Here is a 21,485-nt window from a genome sequence, read left to right on the forward strand (position 1 = left end):
TCTTTCGCTTCCAAGAGAACATTCAATATTGTAATTCTCTTCACCTTCATCATCTTCACTATCGAATTCCCCAACAAGGCCATTTCTAAGGCATCAGACCTTAACAATTGATCAAGTCTGAAGTAACCACAGAATCGAACATCTCCGCCTAAAACTCCTCATTTTCCGTAGGAACTCCATCGCATTGACACATTAAAAGTTACATCCTGATCCACACTCCATGGTGAGCTCACCCTTCTGTACATCTATCAAGGTTTCGGCCATTAGCCAAGAATCGTCTTCATAAGATTATTAGAATCTTCTTATCCTCCTCAAAATCAAGAATACAAATCACAGGAAGAATAGTTATCCACCTTGACCAAAACATCCTCCCAATACCGCGCGATAATGTAAGAAACGGTCGGCCAACTGTAATCATATAGTAGGCTTTGGATTTGGTAAGTCCAACTTCTTGAAGATTGAAAAAGGCATCAATTGATGCTAGCTCCCAAGTCACATAAGCATTTGTCAAATGACACATTTCTAATGGTGCATGGAATAGTGAAGCTTCCAGGATCTTTAAGCTTCGGAGGCAACTTCTATTGCAGCACAACACTGTATTCCTCGGTAAGAGCAACGGTCTCTAACTTATCAGGCTTCACCTTTCGAGAGGGAATACCTTTCATAAACTTCGCATAACTAGGTATTTGTTCAAGAGTTTCAGCGAAGGTATATTGATGTGAAGTTTCTTGAACACCTCCATAAACTTCTCAAGCTGTTTATCCAGCTTTTTCTTCTACAGCCTCTTAGGAAAAGGAGGTGGAGGATAGATTTGTGTCTCCCATGTATTACCCACAGGAGGAGTGTGCTCAATAATAGCCTTCCTTGGTTCCACTTCTGCTTCATTCTCCCCTTCTTCTTCTTCAGCCTCAACTTCAGAAGTCTTAACCTTTTCAGGATTTGCAATCTTACCAAACCTCAATGTATTGCCTTAACATGTTTCTTAGCAATGTAATTGCCTTAACATGCTCCTTAGCTTCCTTCTTGCCTGGCACTTCAGTATCGCTTGGAAGCGTGCCAGGTTTCCGATTCAGTAATGTATTAGCAATCTGCCCAATCTGATTATCCAAGATCTTGATAGAAACAGCTTGGCTCTTGCACATGATTCTCAACTCCTCCAATTCAGATTTTTCATTAGCTTGCGGTAACTGCTGAAGTGAAGTTGTTGTCTGGGGGCATATTGCGGTTGTTGAAAACCAGGAGGGTTATACTGCTTTGCTGTGTATGGCTGATAAGATTGTTGCACCGCATTCTGATTATTGCTCCGCTGAAGTTAGGATGATCTCGGTTATTGGGATGATAAGTGGATGGAGCTTGCTGTTGCGATCTCTGAAAGTTGCTCACAAATTGAGCTGATTCGCTAGAAATAACACACTGTTCAGTTTCATGTGCCCTCGTACAAAACTCACAAACACTAGGGATTTGATTAACTCCATAATTAGCCAAAGAGTCCACTTTCATCGTCAAAGTTCGAAGTTGAGCAGCTATACAGTAGCTGTATCCACTTTCAGAATTCCTGCTACCTTTCCTTGCAACATTCTTTGCGTAGGATTCTGGTATTCAGTAGCTGTCATTAGCTCAATCAACTCATAAGCTTCATTATAGCTTTGGCCCATAAGGCTTTACCAGATGTTGCATCGAGCATAGGTCTAGACTGTGCGCCTAAACCAATGTAGAAACAGTTTATAATCATCCAATCAGGCATGCCATGGTGTGGGCACTTCCTTAGCATCTCCTTATATTGATCCCAAGCCTCACACAGAGATTCTCCAGTTTGCTGTGCAAACTGAGTAAGAGCATTCCTGATTGCAGCAGTCTTCACCATAGGAAAGAATTTAGTGAGAACTTTTGATCAAGATCCTCCCATGTGGTGATAGACCCTGGTGGTAGAGAATGTAACCACCACTTTGCTTTATCCCTCAGAAATGGGAAGAGTCACAGCTTGATAGCATCTTCAGTCACCCCATTGAACTTGAAAGTGTCGCAGATCTCGATGAAATCCCTGATGTGCATGTTGGGTCTTCTATAGAAGAACCCCCAAACAGACTGAGTTCTGTATCATCTGAATCGTGCTCGACTTGATCTCAAAAGTGTTAGCAGAGATGGCTGGTCTGATGATGCTCGACTGAATATCATTAATCTTAGGCTGAGAATAGTCCATCGGAGCCTTCAGAATTTCTGCTTGATCTCCCATCACTACTAAAGCTGGTTTCTCAATTTTCTCTTCTTCTTCTACTTTCTCTTCGTCCTCAAAAACTTCCCTTCGAACCACTACAGCTTCCTCCTCGGCTTGATCCAGATTTCTCTTACGAGCCCGCGAACGCGTATACATAGAGTACCTGAAAACGACAAGGAAAATAGTAGGTAAGTAATAATGTACGAGTCAATGAACTGTAACGATCACTGATGACAAACACATAAACTAAAAGTTAACACAAGTCCCAGGCAGCGGCGCCAAAAACTTGTAGTCGCTAAACACGCGCTAATAATTCATGCAAGTATACGCGTTCGCAAGTAATATAGAATTATTTCTAGTTCGTTCCCACAGAGACTAGTTTAGGTTAACTTTGTGATTTATGCAATTATGCAACAATGATATGGCTATTATTCAATGCTAAGACGAATAACAATTTGGATTTTGATTATACTACAATTAAACTATTGAGAATTATACTAGAGAAAATTAACTAAGAGATTAAGAGAATTGAATAATATATAATACAAATATGGGATTCTAACTTTATTAAATACTTCATTCAATAGCCTTTCATTCTAACCTTAGCATGTAATGGTGATGACACTAATCAGATAACATGAAACTGATAAACGCCAACTTTCATTGTACGAATACCATACTACCAGACATCCAAAAAGAGATATAAGATAAATAGACACCAATTATATTGAGACCCCATATGTCTATAGAATTTGACAACATAACGGTTTAATGCACAAGTTATATATCGTGATTACATAGGGCAAGCAAAATGGTTAAAATTACCTATGAATCATGTATAACAATAACACATGAACCTATGCTAGCATGGCAAGTTCTAAATCCTTAAATTCACTGTCGCTTTATTAAAGATTAACACGTTATCTTATAAGTTCGCGACGCACATAAGACGAATAAGCATAACCATACTAGGTTATCATACAATCACTACACACTAAGGCATCAAAACAAATTAACTAAAGAAATCCATAAATAAATCCGCTAGAACCCCACGATAATGATTAGCCCATAATTGGACTCATCATCAACGTGGGTTTCCGATGAAAGCATGGTATAATAAACGTAGTCTTTATAAAATAAATAATAAACCAAGTACGTAATCCAGAGTATTAGGTTCAACAAAATAAGAAATGAGCATCCAAGATTACAACTTAGAACAAAGATTCACAAGTATAAAATTAGATCTTCTTCGCCTGGTTGAATTGTGCTATAGGTCTTCTTGTCGTCTTCTCCTTAAGCTCCGTTATGAAAAATATATTTTTGTTGTCTTTAAATAGCAACCCAATTAATCCAAAAGCCCATTAAAATAGTCTTCTAATTAAACAGGAATCTGGAATTCTGACTTAACGCGGGCGTGCGCTTCACCAGCGCGGGCGCGCTGACATTCTGCTTCCCTGGCGCGATCGTGCGCTAGCACAGCGTGGGGCGCGCCGGTCTTCTGGAAAAACTAAAATTGCCTTCTTTTCTTGCTGCAATGAGCTGGTCTTCACGAGCCTTTATTCCTTGGACACCATCCTAACACCATATTAGTATCAAATCAATGCTAATTCACCTGAATTCCGGATTAATGCCTGAAATGCAAAAACACTAGAAAATACATTAAAATACCAATAATTTGGGTACAAATACACCAATTCAGAGTTTTATGGAGCGTTATAAAGTGTCATAAATGCCACTCAATAAATACATAAAATTACAAGCCAACTAAAACTTGGGATAGTTAAAGTGACTTAGTCTTGTTATGTAAAGACATGTATTGCACAATAATCTCCCCCAATTTGTGACAAGTAATACTTGATAACAAGACTAATCCAAGCTAAAATTTGAAAGACAAACAGAAATACAAGAGTACAGACTTTATACTTGAATATCACTTAACAGTTACAAGGGGGTTTGAGTTTAAAGTCTTCATAACCAAGCTCAGATCTAATTAAATCCTCGAGTCTAACAAGACACTCTAATTCTTCAATGATCTCAATACCTATGAGTGCTTCCACAAGCTTTAACCATTTATTCACTGAGTAACTGTCAAGATACTTGACTCTGTACCTTGAGAATCTGTGAGTCTTGATATTGAGAAATACACCATCTTGAGAAACTCTACTCAATCCTCTAGCTTTCATCTCATTTGATTTTTTATCAACCATATCCATCTCCTTAGCCTTTTTGATAGCAACCTTCCTCGTATTTGTAAAAGCATTCTTTCCAGTCATCAAACGAATTACTATTTCAAGTTCTAATATTAAGTAATTTTTTATTACTTCTTTGTTGAGTAAGTTGAATGTGCCATTTTTGAAATAAATATTCACCTGTCCCAGAGTTTTTATATAGACTTTGACTATTTCTTCAGCTAGTTGATTGTTGTAGTCATCATCTGATATTTCTTCTGAAATTGGTAGAAAATCTTCTTGATTAAAGCAGTTCCATAGAGCACCTATTTTAACTTTTATTTTCTTTGATTTTCTCCCAATATAATTGAAATGAGTTTTGGTTCGTAGTTTGATTGATGGAGGTTTGCTCAATTTCTTCAAGGAGGTTTCGTTGGCCAAGATAGGTATTTTAAGTAGAGAGTTGGTTGTGTATGGCGCCCCAAAACCCGGGGTCAGGAATTTCGGAAGCCACGCCATCTAAACTCACACAACTCACACTTCAATATGTAAATACTCACGCTTCACGACCCAACACTTATCACACACACACACTTACAGGTTATTGTCTTGGAAATGAACCATCATCACTAGAGTAATTTTTATTACAACCCAAATATATTAGTCTTACCGGGGAGTGACCTTTACGTAAGGTTAGTCCGCCGGCCAAATATACGTTTCTTGTTTCTTATATTACATAAACCATACTTATAAATAAGCCAAACTATAAACAACTGAAAACTAATCCAGCTTATTGTGACTACCTGAGGTACAGCACAAACAATCTACGGAACAGCTGGCCATTTCCTACCCGTTTCCCGGTTGTGGTTCTCATAGCGGGCATCTTGATTCACTGTTGTGTTGTGTCAATTTAAGAAAACAAGTGTGAGCTATAATGCTCAGCATAATAATGTATAGTATGGAAATGACTGTATGATAACATCATATATTATATATATGTTTTATTCGAAAATATTTTTCCTTGGTGTCACACACATTCTTATGAAAACAATTATTTAAGGGGGTTTTAATAACCTACCTTAATAGTAATCCCAGCACCTAGGCTTGGGTTACGGTATTGCATCTCAATTCCAATTGGAAGAGTTTGGACATTCACCGGAGCCACCGCATACGATGATCAGTCGTACTACGGAAATAGTAACCTTTTCTACTAGTAGAAGGACGAAACCGTCATCCCTTGGGTTTCACCCTTGCCACATTTGGGCTACGTGTCCCATTTTCGGGTATACACATACTTCACAAGTTCCTGAGTACACAGAGTACCTTCCCCTACGGTACCTTTGGTAGCCCATCTAGCACACATAGTACCAGAGTCTACCCCTCCCTTGTCCTTTTAAAAGAATTCTATCAATCTCGAGAACTCGAACCACAACGAAGTTCCCCAAGCATTTTGCTTGTTGATAGAAATAGCTTGTCTCTTTAAGATATAAGGGTATATATATGTATATACGTACTTCCGAGAATTTTGGAGGAAGTACTAAGGATGTGAGTTGACCGTTGTCAACAGATAATTAATAAGGGGGGAAAAATTTCTTCTCGAAACTATATTCAATATATTAATAAGTCGGGATAATATTCACCGACGATCTGAAATTATTCGAATGATAATCTGTACTCAGAAGTATATTTTAAAATTAGGATCTATGATTTTTAAATCAATAATAAACCCTTTTTAAGAATAATAATTCATTAAATAATAGTTAATAAATAATTAAAGCTCGAATGAGTTTACTCTCTAGAAGGTTTATTTAAAATAATATTCCTCAACTAGTTTGTGTCTACGTAATTAATAATCTATAATGATTAATCGGGTTTGAAATAAATAAACGTTGGAGTATACTACTCCCATAATAAAGGAATAAGTATATAGTATTTTATTATCCGAACAATAAAATATAGTTGAGGGAATATGATCGTTGAGAAATCGTTTTAATAAAAGTTCAAGGTGTTTTAATGTTTCGTAAGTGGACGATGAGTCCCTTCAAAACGTACTATTATGGACTTATACCCGTCCTATAATATCTTCGGAATGACTCCCGGGTTTTATCTTAAATCCCGACTGATCCTCGGTCTTATATAATATGTCACGCTTAAAGCGAAATAACATTTCATGATATATACTTATCGTACAACATCGCTACATAATGCAAAAATTCAACAACTACGTATCATGGCAAACATGGTATTTAAGCAATGATAGTAAAACAATCCTTTCACAACACAACAGTAAAAATGGAGTTGAGTTTGTAAACTTGCCTGGGTATCTTGAGGTGGAGGATGGTCTAGGTTCCGCTCGGAAATCTATAACCATAAACACATTTCATTTCGTTAGGTTCCGTCCTAATTTACGGTAACTCGCACTCATGCGCTACTCATTATAAACCCTCTCAACTCATACTACCCTTAACATTTCTTTTAATTCATATTCACTTTATGGTCACTTCATTTTCCTAAGTATCTTGAGTTCATTCTCATTATCGTCGTCGGCTCCGCTTAAGGATTCTCTCAATTTCTATTCGCGCGGTCTCGGCTCCGATATTTTTATATATTTCAGAAATAATTATTTTCACTTGAAATTTTTATGGTAGATAGGAAACTCAATATTTTACTCTCTGTAAAAATTTCATGATTTATGAATACTTTAAGTCTATCCTTTATATTTTCAAAATTCGTAATTCGTAGCAGTTTTTGTCGCGTAAATCATTTTTACTAAAACGACCATAACTTTTGATCTGTAAATCGGAATCAAGTGATTCAAGTGCATAAATGATCCTTATAACATTGTCTATCCTTAAAAAGGTTATTTTTCAATAATCTAAAGTTTAAAACTTCGGTACTTTCTGCAGAAACTTAAAGTTACGGTTTGTTAGTTTTAACGAAGTTACGTTTACGATCGGGGTTTCGTTTATGCCTTAACTATCAATACAACCACCAACAATCATCATATCATCATCAAAACACAAACTCCTCTCAAGAACATCATGTTCTTGAGGCAAAAATAACCAACCTTAAATCTACTTAACTTAATCATCAAGATTTCATCAATAACACTTAGTAAGCTAGGTTTACTACCACATACTAAATGGATCTTAAAAATGAACCTTAAATAAAGTTAGGCCAAAGATTTTTACCTTTCTTGAAAGCTTGAGATGTGTTCTTGAGGATGTTGGAGGCTTGGAAGTGCTTGGTATGATTTTTAGAACCTAAAAACCACCATTGAAATCAAGAAACCAAAGAGAGGTTACTATTCACACTATTCACTAGTGAGTTTCTTGAATTTATTCCACCCATCAAACCTTGATAAAAAGAGATGAAAGATTTTACTTACCTTATTTTAGTTGCTAGGAGGCTTGGGAATTAATTGGGTGATTCTACAAGAGCTTGAACTTGGAGTTTTGAATTCCAATTTCTCCTTTTTCTTCCTTGGGGCCAAATGGAACAAACTGGGGATGGGGGGTATTTATACTACTTGGTAGCTTCTCTTGGATGCTTGGATAGGTTGCTTCTTGGAAGGTGACTTGATATCTTTGCAACTTGATTTTATTCTTCCTAGGATAGCATTCTAGGTTTATTCTTGGTTACCAAATCTATGGACATATATTTGTAGCTTGCTAGCTTACAAGCTAAACTACAAGGTTAGCTTCCTTAGCTCACTATTTTCTAGCTAGCTTGGTCATCCTATTGTTAGCTCACTATTTGATGAAGTAACCATGGTTACTTCCTTACCATGGTTTAGTTAGTGCGTTACATTTAATTAATCGTTTACGCGTTCGCTCGGTTACTTAACGTTCTCCGTAATACTAACTCGTAAATGGTTCGCAATGTAATTCCTTTCGTATTTATTCCTTATATTTTTATTTATCCTACTAGAATATAAATCCGTAGGATTTTAATCTCGTAATTATATTGTGATTCTTGTAATCCTCGATAAGTCGAAAATACGGTCATTTTTCAAAGTTCGTTTTCTTCGAAAACTAATAGCGTTTACATACACTCATTTGGTACGTATAGTCGTAATATCAATTCCGAAACTCATTTTCCCATGCACTACATAGTGTGGGTTCAAAAGCTTTTTCCCTTCTGTCAGGGTTACTATTCATTAAACGTTTTACAAGGTCTCAAAAATTCAAGTTATTACAGTCTTCCCCTCTAACAAGGATTCTGTCCCGGAATCAATTATAAAATATGTGGGGATATCTATTCCTCATTGCGTCTTCCAGTTCCCAAGTTGATTCCTCAACATTTTGATTTCTCCACAAGATCCTAACTAGCTTCACCGTTTTGTTCCTCGGCACTTGTTCTTTCTGGTCCATTACCCTTACTGGCTGCTCGATGTAGGTCAGGTCTGGTTGTAAATCTACCTGCTGGTATTCTATTATATATCGTGCATCGGCATGGTACTTTCTCAACATGGATACGTGGAACACGTTATGTACTTGTTGCAAATTAGGAGGCAAGGTGAGCTCGTAAGCTAGAGGTCCTATTCTCCTCAAAATATCAAAGGGTCCTATGAATCTGGGACTCAGCTTCCCTTTCTTTCCAAATCTCATCACTCCTTTCCACGGAGATACCTTCAATAGCACAGAATCTCCTACTTCATATTCCTTATCCTTCCTGGTCTGGTCGGCGTACTTCTTTTGTCTGTCCTGGGCTGCTACCAGTCTTTTCCTGATGAGTCCTACCATTTCTCTAGTCTGCTGGACTAACTCTGGTCCTAATATCTTGTGTTCACCAACTTCATCCCAACACAGGGGAGAGCGACATCTTCTCCCGTAAAGAGCTTCATACGGGGGCATTCCCATGCTAGCGTGATAGCTATTGTTATAAGAAAATTCGATCAGGGGTAAGTGATCATCACAATTTCCTTTAAAATCGATGGCACACACTCGCAGCATATCTTCTAGGGTCTGTATAGTCCTTTCGCTTTGTCCATCAGTCTGGGGGTGGTAAGCGGTACTCATGTTTAGTCTGGTACCTACACATTCCTGGAAGCTTCTCCAAAATTGGGAATTAAACCTCTGGTCTCTATCTGACACTATGGGTACAGGAACGCCGTGTCTCACTACAATTTCTTTTAAGTAAATATCTACCAACTTGTCTACGGTGTACCTTTCGTTGATTGGTAGGAAGTGTGCAGACTTGGTCAGTCTATCAATGATAACCCATATAGCATCGTGATTGGTCTTTATCCTTGGTAAGCCTGTCATAAAATCCATGGCTATGTGTTCCCATTTCCATTCCGGAATTTCTAGGGGTCGTAATAGTCCACTAGGTCGCTGATGTTCTGCCTTCACTCTCTGGCATGTCAAGCACTTGCTGACCCACTTTGCTACTTCTCTCTTCATGTTAGGCCACCAATAATATTCCTTAAGGTCACGGTACATCTTCGTACTTCCTGGGTGGATTGAATATCTAGAGATGTGCCCTTCATGCAACAGCTCGTCCTTTAATTCTTGCACATTCGGAATCCAAATCTGGGACGCATACCTCATGATCCCTTTCTCATCCTTCTCGCATCTCACTTCTTCACCGGTCAATGTCCCTTTTTCCTCACTCATATTCTTTTCCTGACATACTCGTATCTTTTCAGTCAGTTCTGGTACTAGCTTTATCTCAAATAATCCTTCCGTTTCCTTACCGGTCACTCTCACGTCAATTTCCATCTTCTCAAATTCCTTAATCAACTCCTCCGATGTCATTATCATCTTGAGTCTTTCCTTCCTACTAAGGGCGTCAGCCACCACATTGGCTTTACCCGGGTGATACAAAATTTCACAGTCGTAGTCTTTTATCAACTCTAAACATCTCCTCTGTCTCATGTTCAGTTCCTTCTGAGTAAAAATATATTTGAGGCTTTTATGGTCAGTGTAGATCTCGCATTTCTCACCGTATAGGTAGTGTCTCCAAATTTTTAGGGCAAACACTATGGCTGCTAATTCTAGATCATGCGTAGGGTATCTGCTCTCATATTCCTTCAATTTCCGAGAGGCATACGCTATAACTTTACCGTGCTGCATTAGTACACATCCTAATCCTTTAAGTGATGCGTCACTGTATATCACAAACTCTCCCTTTCCATCGGGAAGAGCGAGCACTGGTGCTGACACCAGTCTCCTTTTTAGTTCTTGAAAACTTTCCTCACATTTCTCTGTCCATACAAACTTTTCTATCTTCCGGGTAAGTCTAGTCAGTGGACCGGCTATCTTAGCAAATTCTTGCACGAATCTTCGGTAATATCCTGCTAAACCCACGAAACTCCTAACCTCTGTTGGGGTAGTTGGTCTTTCCCAATTGGATACCGCCTCTATCTTGGCAGGGTCAACTAAAACTCCTTTTCTACTCACCACATGTCCTAAAAACTGAACTTCTCTCAACCAAAATTCGCACTTCGAAAACTTGGCATACAATTTCTCATTCCTCAAGATTTCTAAGACTATCCTCAAATGTTCTGCGTGTTCTTGCTCTGTCTTTAAGTAGATCAGAATATCATCTATAAAAACTATCACACATATATCCAGGTACTTTTTGAACACTCTGTTCATCAAATCCATAAAGGTTGCGGGTGCATTGGTTAACCCAAACGACATAACTAAGAACTCATAGTGTCCATATCTAGTGCGAAAAGCAGTCTTCGGTATATCTTCCGGTTTGATTTTCAACTAGTGATATCCTGTTCTTAAATCTATTTTGTAAAAATGTACAGCTCCTTTGAGTTGGTCGAATAGATCATCATTTCTGGGATGAGGGTACATATTCTTTATAGTCAGCTTATTCAGCTCTTGATAGTCTATACATAATCTCATACTGCCGTCCTTTTTCTTTATGAATAGTACTGTTGCTCCCCATAGCGACACACTGGTCCTTATCATTCCATTATCTAATAACTCTTACAGTTGAGAAGCTAGTTCTTTCATCTCAACTGGGGCTAGCCTATATGGGGCCTTGGATACTGGTGTCGTTCCTGGTGCTAACTCTATAGCGAACTCTATTTCTCGGTCAGGTGGGTATCCTGGTAAGTTCTCTGGAAATACATCCTCGAATTTGTTTACTATGGGTATGTCCTGTATAGTGGGGACTTCCTTCTTGGTATCTATCGCATAAGCCAAATAGGCCTCGTTGCCTTTCCTTAACAATCTCTTTGCTTGAAGCATGGTTAGAAATTTCTGGTTCTGTCGTTGACCTTTAAATACTACTTCTTTTTCATTCTGCACTCTTATCTTTACTTTCTTCCGTTCATAATCTATTTGCGCTCCGTTACTGGATAACCAATCCATCCCTAAGATTACATCAAATTCTCCTAACGTGAATGGGATTAAGTCGACCTCGAAGATCTTCCCTTCTAATTTCAACTTGCATTTAGGGTGTACTTGATCTACAGGGATTATTTCTCAGTTTGCTATTTCCACTCGCAATGTCTTACGTAAGGGTATGGCATTAAGTTTTAACTTTTTAGCAAAATCTTGAGATATAAAAGACTTGGTTGCTCCAGAATCAACTAGGACATTTGCATATTCGGAATTTAACAAAAGGGTACCTGCTATCACGTCAGTATTTCGGACAGCATCCTGAACAATCATGTTGAAGGTCCTAGCAGCTGGGGGTCGGTTGGATGCAGCTTTGCTCATTCCTAAGGTTGGGGGCTTTAACATTGGGCAATCCTTCTTCATGTGTCCTACCTTTCCACATTAGAAACACGTTACATTGGGTCGGGTGCAGCTGTTGGCAAGTTATCCAATTTGATCACACCGGTAACATCTCAGAGGGGCTCTTATCTGGGTACACACTCCAAGGTGTCTCTTCTTACAGGTTTGACACTCTGGGATTGGGGCACGCGGTTGGCTATGAAATGTTGCCCTAGATTGTCCGCCGCCCTGGCCAACGCTCTCACTCGGGGCTTTTCTGAATCCGGGGCCTCGTACAGGTTGGGACACCGCTCCCCTGATGAACTCGCTTGGAAGGCTCCTATTCCCAGTTCCTATTCATTGACTTCCTATCTTTCTCTTTCTATTTTCCTTTTCTTTCACAATCTGCTCACTGCCAGCTTCAACAATCGAGGCTTTCTGTACTAAGGTGGCATAGTCTGTCAGCTCTAACACTGCTACTCGGTTCTGTATCCCCTGTTTCAGACCAAGCTGAAACCTTCGCGCTTTCTTTTCTTCGGTATTCACAAACTCAGGCACAAATCTAGACAACTCAGTAAATTTGGCCTCATATTCTGCCACAGTCATCTTATCCGGTTTCAACTCTAGAAACCTAATCTCCATCTGGGTTTCCATAAACCTAGGGAAGTACTTGTCTAAGAATAGTCGGGTAAATCTATCCCATGGAATCACAGCATCAGTGTCTAGGTTTCGTTTGGATTCCCACCAGTAGTTAGCTTCTCCTTTCAGCATGTAAGAAGCGAAAATGGTCTTATGTCATTCCTCAACTCCTAGTATCTCGAAGGACTTTTCTATCTCTTTGAGCCAGCCCCGTGGTTCAACGGGGTCGGCAGATCCCAGAAACTCTGGGGGTTTGAGAGATTTGAAGGCTCTGAAGGCAGTAGCTGCAGTCGGTTGGGCAGCATGGGGCTGTGGTGGAATAGGCTGTTGGTTCAGATTTGCTCTTAGCAGTTCCATAAATTCATTCATGGGGTTCCCTCCCTGATGGGTATCATCAGCCTCTTCTTCTACATATTCTTTATCATCATATTCATTGTAGTCTAGGTCTTCTTCACTTTCCTCATTTACTATTGGGTCACCTCGTTGTTGGTTAACAGACTCTGCGGGTTGTGCCCTGGTTTCTCTTCTACGGGGTGGCATTGTTCTGATATGGAAAATTGGTTACATGATTATAACAGTTGGGTTATTTTATTCATATGTAAACATGTCATTTATTATTTAACAGGTTTTATAAAGTGCAATAATATAGACATTATTTCTTAATAACTGCTTAGATATATATTAATAAGATTTCCCATTTATATCTTGGGGATGAAACAACTAGCCGAGTTCATACATGCCTGATTACAATCTATCACCACTAGTTCTGAATACTGAAATGAAAATACATAAGCCGTGTACCCTGAAAGGCTAGGAACGCTATCTACTACTAGCAATCCTATCAAAATTGGTGACAAGTCACTCAGCCCTCTTCAAGGTCTACATCTAGTCACTAATCTCTCAGTCACTATCACTGCGAGTGAGGTCACGCACCCTCCTTATCGCTCCTGCAATCATCATCTCTACATCAACTACCGGGATGTATCCTCCCACTGATGCCATCCTCATCTGAACCCTGGTACGGAGCTCGATCCCATCGATCTCTCTACGGGCTATGGCTGGGGAAGCAACTCTAAAATCTCCTGGGTATCCTAGTCGGGTGGCTCTCTCAGCTGTCAGTGCCTGGCATAACTCCGCAATGCGAGCAGATGCCGCAGTGATCTCAGCATTAAGCTGACCCACTACCCAGTCGTGTACGGCTACATGCATGGTCGCCGGTGGTGGTAGAGGTGAATCTGGGTCGCTAGAGGATATGTCATGGACCTCATGGAACTGGGCGTGTATCGCCTCCTCATCATCATCATCAGTATAGGACATAGGGCTCTGGATCCCTGGGGGTGGTGTAGGAGAGAGAATAGCCTGGTGAGGGTACATCTCTACATCTCTCCATATTACACCATTAGCTACGGGGACAGGAAGCTCAGTCTCCTCCTCTAGGACATCCTCAGTAGGGTCATTGTCTGAATTATCAATGGTTGGGCTCTCTGGCTCGGGAATAGGGTCACGCTCAGGAATCATGACATCATCAACAAGATCAACCTCCCTCCTAGGCTCCACTGGTACCTGACACAATAGGCAAGGTGTTACTAACTTAGAGTTGGAATTCCCTTGAGGGTAAAACAGTCAAGACTACCCGTGTAGCCCGATGACGAACTCGACTTGAGCTCTAATTGATTATTTTATTATTCTTATGTCTACATATTTTATATCCTATTGTTTCCAAGATTTGATAACATAAGGCTCTGATACCATTTTTGTGGCGCCCCAAAACCCGGGGTCAGGAGTCTCGAAAGTCACGCCATCTAAACTCACACAACTCACACTTCAATATGTAAATACTCACGCTTCACGACCCCACACTTATCACACACACACTTACAGGTTATTGTCTTGAAAATGAACCATCATCACTAGAGTAATTTTTATTACAACCCAAATATAATTAGTCTTACCGGGGAGTGACCTTTAGGTAAGGTTAGTCCGCCGGCCAAATATACGTTTCTTGTTTCTTATCTTACATAAACCATACTTATAAATAAGCCGAACTATAAACAACTGAAAACTAATCCAGCTTATTCTGACTACCTGAGGTACAACACCAAACAATCTACGGAACAGCTGGCCATTTCCTACCCGTTTCCTGGCTGTGGTTTCCATAGCGGGCATCTTAATTCACTGTTGTATTGTGTCAATTTAAGAAAATAAGTATGAGCTATAATGCTCAGCATAATAATGTACAGTATGGAAATGACTGTATGATAACATCATATATTATATATATGTTTTATTCGAAAATAATTTTCCTTGGTGTCACACACATTCTTATGAAAACAATTCTTTAAGGGGGTTTTAATAACCTGCGAATACCTTAATAGTAATCCCAGCACCTAGGCTTGGGTTACGGTATTGTATCTCAATTCCAATTGGAAGAGTTTGGACATTCGCCGGAGCCACCGCATACGATGATCAGTCATACTACGGAAATAGTAATCTTTTCTACTAGTAGAAGGACGAAACCGTCATCCCTCGGGTTTCACCCTTGCCACATTTGGGCTACGTGTCCCATTTTCGGGTATACACATACTTCACAAGTTCCTGAGTACACAGAGTACCTTCGCCTGCGGTACCTTTGGTAGCCCATCTAGCACACATAGTACCAGAGTCTACCCCTCCCTTGTCCTTTTAAAAGAATTCTATCAATCTCGAGAACTCGAACCACATCGAAGTTCCCCAAGCATTTTGCTTGTTGATAGAAATAGCTTATCTCTTTAAGATATAAGGATATATATATATGTATATACGTACTTCCGAGAATTTCGGAGGAAGTACTAAGGATGTGAGTTGACCGTTGTCAACAAATAATTAATAAGGGGGAAAAAGTTTCTTCTCGAAACTATATTCAATATATTAATAAGTCGGGATAATATTCACCGACGATCTGAAATTATTCGAATGATAATCTGTAATCAGAAGTATATTTTAAATTAGCATCTATGATTTTTAAATCAATAATAAACCCTTTTTAAGAATAATAATTCATTAAATAATAGTCAATAAATAATTAAACCTCGAATGAGTTTACTCTCTAGAAGGTTTATTTAAAATAATATTCTTCAACTAGTTTGTGTCTACGTAATTAATAATCTATAATGATTAATCAGGTTTGAAATAAATAAACGTTGGAGTATACTACTCCCATAATAAAGGAATAAGTATATAGTATTTATTATCCGAACAATAAAATATAGTTGAGGGAATATGATCGTTGGAAAATTATTTTAATAAAAGTTCGAGGTGTTTTAATGTTTCGTAAGTGGACGATGAGTCCCTTTAAAACGTACTATTATGGACTTATACCCATCCTATAATATCTCCAGAATGACTCCCGGGTTTTATCTTAAATCCCGACCGATTCTCGGTCTTATATAATATGTCACACTTAAAGCGAAATAACATTTCACGATATATACTTATCGTACAACATCGCTACATAATGCGAAAATTCAACAACTACGTATCATGGCAAACATGGTATTTAAGCGATGATAGTAAAACAATCCTTTCACAACACAACAGTAAAAATGGAGTTGGGTTTGTAAACTTGCCTGGGTATCTCGAGGTGGAGGATGCTCTATGTTCCGCTCGGAAATCTATAACCATAAACACATTTCATTTCGTTAGGTTCCGTCCTAATTTACGGTAACTCGCACTCATGCACTACTCATTATACACCCTCTCAACTCATACTACCCTTAACATTTCTTTTAAGTCATATTCACTTTATGGTCACTTCATTTTCCTAAGTATCTTGATTTCATTCTCATTATCGTCGTCGGCTCCGCTTAAGGATTCTCTCGGTTTCTATTCGCGCGGTCTCGGCTCCGATATTTTTATAAAATTGAGAAATCATTATTTTCACTTGAAATTTTTATGGAAGTTAGGAAACTCAATATTTTACTCTCTGTAAAAAGTTTATGATTTATGAATACTTTTAAGTCTATCCTTTATATTTTCAAAGTTTGTAATTTGTAGCAGTTTTTGTCGCGTAAATCGCTTTTACTAAAACGACCATAACTTTTGATCCGTAAATCGGAATCAAGCGATTGAAGCACCTAAATGATCTTTAACATTTTCTATCCTAAACAAAGGTTATTTTTCAAGAATCTAAAGTTTACAACTTCAGGACTTTCTGCAGAAACTTAAAGTTACAGTTTATTGGTTTTAACGAAGTTACGTTTACGATCGGGGTTTCGTTTACGCCTTAACTATCAACACAACCACCAACAATCATCATATCATCATCAACACACAAACTCCTCTCAAGAAAATTATGTTCTTGAGGCAATAACAACCAACTTTAAATCTACTTAACTTAATCATCAAGATTTCATCAATAACACTTAGTAAGCTAGGTTTACTACCACATACTAAATGGATCTTAAAAATGAACCTTAAATAAATTGGGCCAAAGATTTTTACCTTTCTTGAAAGCTTGAGATGTGTTCTTGAGGAAGGTGGAGGCTTGGAAGTGCTTGGTATGATTTTTAAAACCTAAAACCACCATTGAAATCAAGAAACCAAAGAGAGGTTACTATTCACACTATTCACTAGTGAGTTTCTTGAATTTATTCCACCCATCAAACCTTGATAAAAAGAGATGAAAGATTTTTCTTACCTTAGTTTAGTTGCTAGGAGGCTTGGTAATTAATTGGGTGATTTTACAAGAGCTTGAACTTGCAGTTTTGAATTCCAATTTCTCATTTTTCTTCCTTGGGGCCGAATGGAACAAAATGGGGATGGGGGGTATTTATACTACTTGGTTGCTTCTCTTGGATGCTTGGTTAGGTTGCTTCTTGGAAGGTGACTTGATATCTTTGCAACTCGATTTTATTCTTCCTAGGATAGCATTCTAGGTTTATTCTTTGTTGCCAAATCTATGGACATATCTTTGTAGCTTGCTAGCTTACAAGCTAAACTACAAGGTTAGCTTCCTTAGCTCACTATTTGCTAGCTAGCTTGGTCATCCTATGGTTAGCTCACTATTTGATGAAGTAACCATGGTTACTTCCTTACCATGGTTTAGTTAGTGCGTTACGTTTAATTAATCATTTACGCGTTCGCTCGGTTACTTAACGTTCTCCGTAATACTAACTCGTAAATGGTTCGCAATGTAATTCCTTTCGTATTTATTTCTTATATTTTTATTTATCCTACTAGAATATAAATCCGTAGGATTTTAATCTCGTAATTATATTGTGATTCCTGTAATCCTCGATAAGTCGTAAATACGGTCATTTTTCAAAGTTTATTTTCTTCGAAAACTAATAGTGTTTACATACACTCATTTGGTACGTATAGTCGTAATATCAATTCCGAAACTCATTTTCCCATGCACTACATAGTGTGGGCTCAAAAGTTTTTCCCCGTCTGTCAGGGTTACTATTCATTAAACGTTTTACAAGGTCTCAAAAATTTGAATTATTACATTATGAGTTTGTAAAGGTATTTAGGCTTGGAGGTTTGGATGATTTGAGTTTTTGTTTGGCTAGGGTTTTGGGTTGAGGTTTACAGAGTTGTAGTATTTTAAACTTAGTGGTATTTTCTTGCTATCTTTATCATCTCCTCCACCCTTCTTCTTTCGATCTTCATATTTCCCTTTCTTTTTCTCATCTTTTTGACTACCACTCCTTTTGCTTGATTGACTTGGATTTAAGCCAAAAGATTTGTGTTCATCCTTCTTTTGCTCATCATCAGCCATGGCATCATCCTTTTTCACTTATAGCAGTCTTTGGTACCATGGCATCAATATTTCTCAAGTATCTTGCAAAGATTATGATCATCTCAAGATCCTCATGGCCCACGAGCAAAGGTCGTCAAGGTCCACGAATATGAGTTATTCATGGACGAGGCCCAATACGGCTGAAAGAACATAAATATGACGTCCAACATGGACACTAACTCCTACAAGGAATGATCTAGAATCCCTTGACTTACATGAGTCCTAATTACTATATAAGTTGGAGACTTGTCTACCAAATCTTTTAACACAAGTTTAACCCTAGACTCACCTCTATATAAAGGGCTCTACCCCCTCAACCTAGAACTACATTTTTTGTTTGATTCTCTACAACACAAAGATACGTAGGCATCTTGCAAGGACAGCTAGTCCCCACCGCGAGAACATCCATTAAAGTTCGAAATTCACAAATTCTAGTATTAAATACTAACGAACCCTAGTTTTTATTCCACAATAGGTTAGAATTCATATTCCTGATTTTCGTTGTGGACAAACACCAGAAGGTTATCAAAAAATATTTAATAAAGCACTTTCATCCCTCTGAAGTAGGGTTGTCAATGGGTCAGAAATTCATTATGATTTGATCCAGTCTGAATGCTAATGGAGCGGATATGGATCATTAAAAAAAGAAATCCAATCCGGAAAAATTCTGATCTGATAATGATCCGATCCGATAATGATCTGATCCGATAAGTAACGGATATGAATTTTGACTGATCTGATCCATTAACGATCCGATCCGACTAATTTATTATATATATATATAATAAATTATATATATAATTTATGACACATTTATCTTCTTTTTTGTTAACATTTTTGCACTGTATGTGTCAAGTCAGAAGTATGTCATTGTTTAATACTAATACAATAAGGTTTCTTTTCATTGGGTTTAGAAAAAGATTTCTTTTCATTGTACATGATAGTTGCTTGTCACTGTTTAAATTAATATTAGTATTTTGTGTTCGCTTTTCAATTTTTTTAATAAAATATTGGATATATTATAAGAAATTGTATTTACATTTCAGGTTTTTTAAAAATATATAAATGGATCGGAGTTTCGATCTTTGATTCGATGATCCTAGCAGATCCGGATATGGATTGAGATAAAAAAAATCCGACCAAAATCTGATCCGAATCTTAATCCGGTAAAATTAAATGGATCGGATATGGATCAAAATCAATCCGATGCAGATTAGATTCATTTACAACCCTACTCCGAAATTCTATTGAAAGAATATTTGAAATTTGAATCAAAAAATAAAAAATTTGGACATACATGCCACAAAATTTATTTGAATCTCAAAAGGATATTGTCGTATCATCCATGACATTGCATAATTACATCAGACCAAACTCCATTCAAAATATTATATTTCCCAAGTTGATATGCATCATGATTTTGTGCCTCGAGATATTTTCCCGGATCGTCAACCACGAGTGTCGAGTCAAGTCAAAGAACTGACAAATCAAACTAGATTAACATACTTCACGATCAAGTACGAGCTCATAGTTTGATGAGTCACTCAATTTATTAGAGTTTTAGTTTACCCATTCTATTTAATTTTTAAAGTTTACAAAATTATGTTCCAAAATATATGTTTATAGAATAAAGAACATAAGAGATTTGCATGTAATTACAACTTCGAAAGACACTTTTAAAAAAAATTACCATATAATTTATTTTCAGCTTTTACTTAAACAACACGTTAAATGTCAATATTATCAAATAGAATCAGCTTTTCAAAACCCCACTTATCTAGCTGGCACTTAACAAAAATACCAAAATAGATCCTTGTTGATAAACCGAGATTAACTACAATAAACAAACACTGTTTCCAATTTTTGTGAAAAGGTGTTACTAATTTAAAATTAAATTACATAAAAAACATTCCTTTTCATCTTATACCATAATACATACTAATATTAAAAAAATTATTAGATAACTATTCAAAATTTACAATAATATTTTCTTTACTTACAGTTTTTCTTCCTGTAAAATAATTTTTAATAGTAATTAAAAACGGAACCTACACTGATTTAAGTAGCAAAAGAGGGAATAAAAAGGTGTAAATTCAAAGACATGGCACTCCCCTTACAGCGAGTTCAATGATGGGACAATTATGTGTAAGCCACCTTGTTATAGGGAGAATTTCGTATAACAATGTTGTGGAGGTTAATGGGCGGAACAAGGATCAAGGACGGTGTTTGAGGGCGGAGGAAGGTTGTTTGGTGGTGGCTGAGCTTGTATGTGGACTCCTTAAGAAAGAATAGGGTTTGTTATTCTCTGTCAAGTGTCGACTCATCCCTCATACAAGTGCCTACGTACCCTATTTATAGGGATCAAGCCTCACGTAGTTCTTAGGGAACAAGTCACGTAGGCTAGGGTTAGGACTCTTCAGCCCGTGCAGCCCAAGCCCACGATAAAGTCAGGCCTTCAGCCAATTAGTCACGTAAATCTCGATCGGCTCCACACACTTCCTACAATCTCGCGGCATCTCCGCAATCCTTCCCGTGATTGTAGGAACAACCCGTGTCGACCCCGAAATCTACGAGCAACTCAGTCATCTATGAGTCACTTTCCATGTTGCACACAAAGTCTTTCGATGCGGGCCGGCCTGGTCACCTCGGCCCGCACCGCGTTCAAACAATAAATATAATGTTACCTCTGTTTCTATAAAATGTGGGCTCATGAGCTCAGCCCGTGTGTGGGCAGCTAAGCCCACCTCGCATGAAGGCACCTGAGCCCACCTCGCGTGGGCACAACCGAGCTCAGCTCGCATATGAGAGCCCAAATGACAAATGTGAGCTCACCTTTCATGTGTGAGCCCAGCTCGCATGTCCTCATTTGAGCCCAGCTCGCGTGTTTGAGCCCATCTCTCATGTCATCACTTGAGCCCAGCTCGCATGTTTGATTCCAGCTCTCATGTTATCACTTGAGCCCAGCTCGCATGTTTGAGCCCAGCTCGCATGTTACGGGCCCA

The 21,485-nt window shown here is 38.2% G+C and overlaps 1 non-coding gene across 1 annotated transcript; it reads left to right on the forward strand.

Annotated features, from left to right (window-relative positions):
- The first annotated feature begins 1,742 nt into the window (after nt 1-1,742).
- On the forward strand, nt 1,743-1,849 carry LOC141704257 (small nucleolar RNA R71). Its single transcript, XR_012567893.1, has one exon. It is a non-coding gene; the product is annotated as a small nucleolar RNA R71 (small nucleolar RNA).
- The last annotated feature ends 19,636 nt before the right edge of the window (nt 1,850-21,485 follow it).

Source organism: Apium graveolens, unplaced genomic scaffold (assembly GCF_009905375.1).
Source record: "Apium graveolens cultivar Ventura unplaced genomic scaffold, ASM990537v1 ctg763, whole genome shotgun sequence".
Taxonomy (NCBI): domain Eukaryota; kingdom Viridiplantae; phylum Streptophyta; class Magnoliopsida; order Apiales; family Apiaceae; genus Apium; species Apium graveolens.